The sequence below is a fragment of the Magnolia sinica genome, chromosome 5 (assembly GCF_029962835.1).
Source record: "Magnolia sinica isolate HGM2019 chromosome 5, MsV1, whole genome shotgun sequence".
Taxonomy (NCBI): Eukaryota; Viridiplantae; Streptophyta; class Magnoliopsida; order Magnoliales; family Magnoliaceae; genus Magnolia; species Magnolia sinica.
Window position 1 is genome coordinate 3,732,354 of NC_080577.1, and position 8,454 is coordinate 3,740,807.

Consider the following 8,454-nt stretch of genomic DNA (forward strand, 5'->3'; position numbering starts at 1 on the left):
TAAAACATGTAGCATTTTAAGAAACACATACATTAATTGACACATGTGGCACATATGAGAGGATTAAAAATTGATGGTTGCATATGTGACAAATGCTATTACTTAAATATGAATGGTCGCACATGTAAACCAGTTGGCACAAGTGCATACATGTGCCCAAAAAATTATATTCTTGAAAGTATCATAGTTCAAGACTTTTGAGCATGTATGGTCTACATAGGCTTTTAAGGAAAGAGTCAGTAGACTGTGGAGGTGAATCAAATCTGTCAAAAATAATCCCTAACAGTCATTATTCAATCGGGTTATATGTGAATTGAATTTGTCTACCTAACCAAACCAGCTCCGATGGCACATAGAGAATGAAGCTTGAATCAAATTTTATCCATTACCTGTACATGTTTGCCTCAACTTTCTTTTTGTGTGCGAAAGGGTACTTTACAAACTATGTTCATGTTGTGATGCCGAAAAAGCATGAAATAATAATGAAGAAGATCATGGTCTTTCTCAAATCTCAAGTGATAAAGGCCTTGAATTTAGAAGATAGGTTCTTAAACCTATAAGAACAAAAGAGAGAAATAATTCGAATATTTTTACTAAATAATAATCTAAAAGTGTTCGATTTTATATATATATATATATGAGAAAATGTACTATGCACTCGACCTCACAATAAGCACCCGTGAGGTCGAGCTGTGTGGGCCCCACCGTGATGCGTGTTGACCATCAACACCGTGCATTTGATGGGTCCCCTCTAAATTATGGGATATCCCAAAAATCAGCCGTATAAAGGAACTCATGTGGGCCATACCATCTAAAATCATGTGAAGACACCGTTAAAACATATAAAAGTACTTGGTGGGGCCCACATGAGTTTTTAATGCTGCTGAAACTTGGTCTGAACCCTCGTTCAAGTGGGACACACATAATGGATGGGCTGGATTTGCAAACCACATCTCGGTGGGCCCAAAAAACTGATTATGAATGTTTTAATGGTGCACGGCCCCTCCCCACTTCTGTATATGGTGTGGCCCACACGAGTCACGGATTGACTTGATTTTTGAGACCTAGGCCCACGATGGAATAATGCATCTGACTGATGGGGTAGATGTTTGAAACGTATCACGGGGGGGCGCACACAGCTCGACCTCATGGGATGGACTCGTGAGGTCGAGCGTACAGTACCTTTTCCCTATATATATATATATATATATATATATATATAAACTTAAATTTTAATTTGAAATTATACAAAATGACAAAAAAAATCTTATAAAAGATTAAATTTGTTTAAAGATAGAAATCCCTGATAAACTTTACCATAGCATTCTTGACATTATTATCAGCAATTTCTAAAAATTACATAAATCCTAAAACTATAAAAATAAAGAGATACGAAGAAAATAAATATTTTTTTAAATGATTGATTTTTCTTAAAATCACAATTTTAAATATTAAGATGAGCTTTTCTTATAAAACAGACATCCATGACCTACCATACAAGTTAGTTGACTCCAAAATCACTATTATATAAAGATTGATAGGTTATGCACTTCATAACGATGATCAAATCAAAAGTTATGTTTGATTTACAGTTAACACTTCAAATGATAATTTCTCCATATCCAGAATTTTATTTTATTTTTTCGAACCAGACATGCCTGGAATTCGATTACATCATACCCTACTTAGAACCAGGTTCGATTCCGACGGATTACTTCCACTTATGTTTGGGTTTCTTTTGATTTAGTTGTACTAAAAATACATTTATAGCATGTCCAACATCATATTGTCAATGCAAGATAGCATTAGCAGTACATTGCTTTGCTTGCACATAAACATTTACATTACAAACATAACTATGAGTTGACTAATACCCAGTAGCACCGGATCTCCTAACTTAGGAAGGTCCAGTTAATGCATCCCCAACTCAACTCAATATTGAATGAGTCAACGTCACCAGGCATTTTAACCATGATTGACTCGTCTCAACGATTGCGGCTTATGGCAACAACAGCAGTGTCGGCTTGCATGGCATCATGCAACAACATCTGAGTCTCTATCTACCCTAATCCATTTGCACATATTTAAAAAGGCAAAACAGCTCCACTCCAAGGAAATTTGATTTTAAAAACAGATCAACCGAGTCAGTTCAAAATCTGGTTGAATTGACCCAATTCCAGATGGTTTGCAACCTCAAGTACATTTGAGTCTAACACATCCGGAATAACTGATTTATAGTTGGAAATATTTTAACTCAAATATGTTAATCTAGAAGTTTTCTAAGCCCACACGTCTGTTGAAGCCCTGGCCATCCACATACAGGCATACGTGTCAACATGGCACGTGTGCATGATCAGATCTTTTTCCCTTAGATGGGGTATATTATCTTATATCTTTGGGTCTAAAAATTAGGCTACTTCACTCATCAGGATTCAGGTGGGCCAGAGCATAAAAGACAAATGAATGGATAGAAACAATAATTTATTTAAATCAACAGCTTATTTTTCTATGTTGTGGCCCACCAAGAGGGGTGAAATATACTGACTTTTGAAGCAAAAGATTTAATCATAGAGCCAAACCATAGATTAAAGGAGACCATGAGCGTCCAATTATGCCACGTAGGATGATTTGGACAGGTCATGTCAGATCTTCTAATATTTCTATCAATGACTATGATGTCTCTTATAAGCATTGCTCTCCTCCAAGGGCTGAAGTCCAAATAGCCAGAAGATGACAAAAGGGTAATCTTCTCAAATTTCTCCATGTACCACTAGACAGTGATTTCCATCATTGAAATTTGTATTTTGGAAAAGGTGAGATGGGACAGGAGCCACATGTGATTTATCTTTTCACACCATCCATTTACTTGTCCCTGCTACAGGTGGAAATTGGTCTTAAATACACATATATCATCCAATTCTAGCCATTTGATCAATGACCTTTCAAGCAATGGCAGGAAGCAAGATTTTAATGGTCCACAATTAGTATGAGAGTGTGAAGAAAGTAATTCTTTTGATGTTTTAAACCTACCACAATCAGTTAGAAGGTCAAATGCATTGGACAGTTCTACATTAATAAATCACCTGGCCACATGTACTCTGGAGAGATGGTTCTATCATATTCCGGTTCTCCGGACTGCCGGAAATTACTTTGCCCACCAAAGGAGAGAAAATGAGTGCTTGTTATTTTTTTAAACCTTTTCTTCCATTCGTAGGTGAGGGATTGAGACTAGAAGCTTACTTATATAATAATATTGAAATGGTCATATCCAACTAGTTGGATGAAAAGTTATCATTCAACTAAGGGATAAGATCTAATTTTTTACCTTTCATGTAAAATCCAATCTTTCTACCAGTTAAAATTAAATAAAATTTAATTCATGTCACTCATCAGGTTGGCCACAACATAAAAACAACATATAGTTGTTGATGTAATAAAATAATACTGGTGTAGCCTACATGATGGATGCATCAAGCTGATTTTTGCATGAGTAGATCCTCATGTGGTGGCCCCAACTTTTTGGATGGATAGGATGTTGCTCAAATACGACAAGATGGAAATTTTATGCTCATTGGTTGGACAGCATATTAACTGTCCAACCAGTTGGAAATGTGCGTCTCTGATAATAATAATTACTTATTCCACACGCATATGCACGTGTAACACGACAATGACATGTAGCCGACAAAGCTGTACAATATCTATTTAATTTTGGCACTAATGCATTTAATCAGCTAAGGGAAGATGGTGAAATTGGAATGCCGTGGAGCCATGCATGGGACACATGGTCAAGTGACTCATCAGTCTAGATTACCATTTAGCAGCTTATAAAAACTTACACTTATCAAAGAATCATCCAATGGGTCTTATAATTGATGGTAAGGGTGCAATTCAAGTGGTGTGCAGCAATGCACCAAGAGAAATCTAGATCGTCTGAAAATTTCAGATCAATAGATCTGATACCATGATAATTTTTAGAATTGAAGAAATTTTAATTGTTTTTTCTATATTAATCTTCACACAAAATTAAATTTAAATAAAGAACTTACGTGTGTAATAAGAAAATCTTACAATGAAATTTAATTAGAACCAATTTTAATTAAAATATTTTTATACATGGCTAATTATAAATATGAGGAACAAAGTTAATACTATACATGACAAATGTACAACTAATGACATCTAAAATAATATTATGATTAGGTTATGTTGAGGGTTAACCTGATCTAAACCCAATCCATCCGCAATAATATCTGACCCCAACTCGACCCAACCCAAATTCCAACCTGAGATGCCCAAACTATGTTACTTAGTACATAGCCCAAAACTAACTAGACCCAATCCAAATACATGTAATTATTCCCAACCTAACCTAAATTTTCTAATCAACCCAAACCCAATTTGATTTCAAATTGGGTTGGAGTTATCCAAATTTAGCTAGATCTGAAGACCCTAATAAAAAGACTTGACCTCAGGTTGAGTCAGTCAGGTTTGATTCAACCAAACCCAAGTTACAATAATTGATGGACCCCTATAATGAAATGGGCCTTAATTTTGGGGTATCTCATCATTATTATGAGATTACTTGATGAGTGGGTTAGATGGCATACACATGACACAATAGACGTTGCACATTCAGTAGGATAAATTTACATAGTATATGCAATTGAATAGGTATTCCATGCTATTGAATAACTATTCATAAATTCTATTAGCAGTTGAATAAAAATTATCTAATAATTAATCTCATCCTACAACTTTGTAGAGTCTCCGCATTCGAATAATTAATAGAATTGTAATTAATAAAGGGATGAGCATCTACATTAACCTTAAGAGTCCATTTGATTTTACTAAGGACCAATTCCTTAGTAAATACCTTATAAATGCATAATAATTATTTCAATACCTATTCATGGCATCCTTCCCTATGCTTGATTTGGCCGCCTACCATTTAGACATTGAAAATAAGAACGCCCGCAAAATATTTGTAAGCCCACTGTTATGCATGTAGCTTATCTACACCGTTCATCTGTTATGCCAGCTGAATTTATAGCATAAACCAAAATAATGTAGGTCCAAATCTCAAGTGGACCACGCTACAGGAAAAAGTGAACCGAACACTTACTGTTAAAAATTTCTTGGGACCACTTTCTTTTGGTGTGGGCCACTTGAATGTTGGATCTATCTCATTTTTCTTCTCATGCCTCAAAATGTTGTAGTAAAATGAATGAATGGAACAAATATATCATATAAATCACCAGGCCTTTTAACTATGATTTTCTCTCAAGGATTGCATCACACAACGACAACATTGTGTCGGCATGCATCACATCATGCAACATCGAGTCTCCAACTACCCTAACCTACTTGCACGTATAAAAAGGGCAAATGGATAGTTCCACTCCAAGGAAATTTGATTTTAAAAACAGATGAACCGGATCAGTTCAAAATCCAGTTGAGGTGACCCAAGTCCAGATGGTTTGCAACCTCCAGAACATTACAGTCCAACATATCCAGAGTAACTGATTTATAGCTGGAAATATTTCAACTCAGATATATTAAGTATTAACCTAGAGGTTTCCTAACCCCACACGTATGTTGGAGCCTTGGCAATCCACATGCAGGCATACGTGTCAACATGGCACGTGTGCATGATCAGATTTTTTCCCCCTTGTATGGGGTACAATGTCTTAGATCTTCAGGTCTAAAAATTAGGCTGCTTCACTCAGGACTCAGCTGGGGCAGAGCATAAAAAATAAATGGACGGATGGAAAAATAAAATATTTAAATCAGCTCCTTTTTGTATGTTGTGGCCCACTAGATGAGTGAAATATATTGACTTTTGAAGCAGAAGATTAATCATAGAGCCAAACTATAGATTAATGGAGACTATGAGTGTCCAATCATGCCACGTAGGATGATTTGGACATATCATGTCAGATCTTCTAATGTTTCTATCAATGACTGTGATTTATCTTATCTTGTAAGCATTGCTCTCCCAAGTGCTGAAGTCCAAATAGCTAAGAAATGACAACATGGTAATCTTGTCTGAAATTTGCATTGTGGAAAAGGGGAGATGGGCCACATGTGATTTATCTTTTTGCACCATCCATCTAATTTTCCCTTATATAGATGGAAATTGGTCCAAAATACACATATATCATGTGATTCTAGCCATTTGATCAATGGCCTTTCAATCAATGGTAGGAAGCAATATTTTAATGGTCCACAATTAATATAAGAGCATGAAGAAAAGATACTTGGAATTGTCAAATAGGCTTGATGTTTTAAACATACCACGGACAGTTCTGCATTAATAAATCACCTGGCAACATGTACTCTGGAGAGATGGTAATATCATATTCCGGTTCTCCGGCCAGGCCAGAAACCTCACCCACCAAAAGAGAGGAGTGTTTGTTGTGTTTTTTTACCTTTTTCTTCTATTGGTAGGTAAGGGATTGAGACTAAAATTATAGTTATATAATAATATTGAAATGGTCATATCCAACTGGTTGATGATAAGTTATCAATCAACTAGGGGTAAGTTCCAATTCTTTCATGTTCATGTGAAATCCGATCTTTTACCTAGTGAAAAAATCAACCTGTTCCACTCATCAGGTGGGCCCCAAAATTTTAAAAAATAAATAAAAGGATAGTCATTGATATAATAAAACAATACTAGTGTGGCCTACATGATGGTTGCATTAAGCTGATTTTTGCATAAAGAGATCCTCATGGTGGCCCAATCTTTTTTGGATGGATAGGATGTTGCCCAAGCATGACAAGATGAAAATTATATGCTCATTGGTTGGATAGCCTGCATATTAGCTGTCCAACCAGTTGGACATGGGCATATGCATCTCTCATAATAATAATTATTTATTCCACACACACACACATGGTCAAGTGATTCATCAATCTAGACTATCCATTTAATGGTTTTATGATTGATAAATGCAATGTTTTAAAATTTATCAAATAAATCATCTAAGAGCCCTATAATTGATGGTAGGGGTTAACTCAGGCAGGTTGGGTCATGTTGAGAGTCACCCCTAATTCAGATCTAGCCTCAAGAGGATCTGACACCTGACCTGACCCAACCCAAATTCTAACATGAGGTGCCCAAACTGAATTCCTTAATACTCAACCCCAAACCAACCCAGCTAACCCAAATACATGTAATCATTCCCAACATAAATTTACTTAACTCAAAAGAATTATCCAAATCTAGCTGAATCTGAGGACCCTAACAACATGACCTGACCTCAAGTAGGGTCAGTTGGATTTAGTTGACTTAAACCCAAGTTGCAGTAATTGATGGACCTCAAGTTAGGTTGGTCAGGTTCAGTTAAGATCACTTGATGAGTAGGTTAGATGACATACATATAATACAATGAATGCCGCCTAATGCCGCCTATTCAATAAAATAAACTTACACATAATCAAATAACCCTTGTATGCAATTGAATACGTATTCCATGCAATTTAATAACTATAACTTCTATACGCTGCTGAATAAAAATAATATAATAATCTCATTCTACAACTCTGTAGAGTCTCCGCATTCCAATAATTAATTGAATTGTAATTAATAAAGGATGTGGCATCTATATTCACAGCTTAATTGATTTTTGCATGCGCCCATTTCATCTCCTCAAAAACTTCAAATTGAATGGGTTTGTTTGGCTGCACCAAATATCATTTCACACGCACAAAGAGAGAGGTAAAATAGGCATATCAATGAGAGTTGGTGAGGAAATAGCATTAAATAGCATAAAAAAGTACATTGTCATGCAATGAAAAAGTCTAGCCCTATGTTTGACGGTCCACCAAACACTAGAAGTCACAAAGATTCAGAATTCTCAATTCGTCGTGTAATAACTGTTCAATGGCCATCATTCATCTGTTTACAGAGTGGAATACACAGAGATTCTGGTCCCGAAAAACCAGATAAATGGAGAGCCGCTGATTAATGGACATTTGATTACTGAATTTGACAGTTAGATATTAACCATCCATTAGATGTTACTCACTTGGCTTTAGTTAGAGGATCAAAGGCTTTTGGCCGAAGTTAGGTCCAAACGGGCTCACCTCAATGTTTGTATTGTAAATCCACGCCGTCCATACGATTTTCCAGATAGTGCATGGTCTCAAAAATGAGGCAGATCCAGACTAAACAGTAGGGATTGAATTCCTGCCATTAAAAATTTGTTGGGGACTATTGGATCAAGATGCAATTCGTGATTTCCCTTTATCTAGGTCTTTGTGACCTTACCAACGGTGTGGATGGAAAATAAACATTAATGGGCCCTAGGAATACTTCAACGGTGGACATTCAATCACCACTGTTTTCCTATAGTGTGGTCCAATGAGAGTTGGATCTGCCTCGTTTTTTAGACCATCTTTTAAAATGATCCAACAAAAAGGATGGACCAAGGGGATATAAAACACATA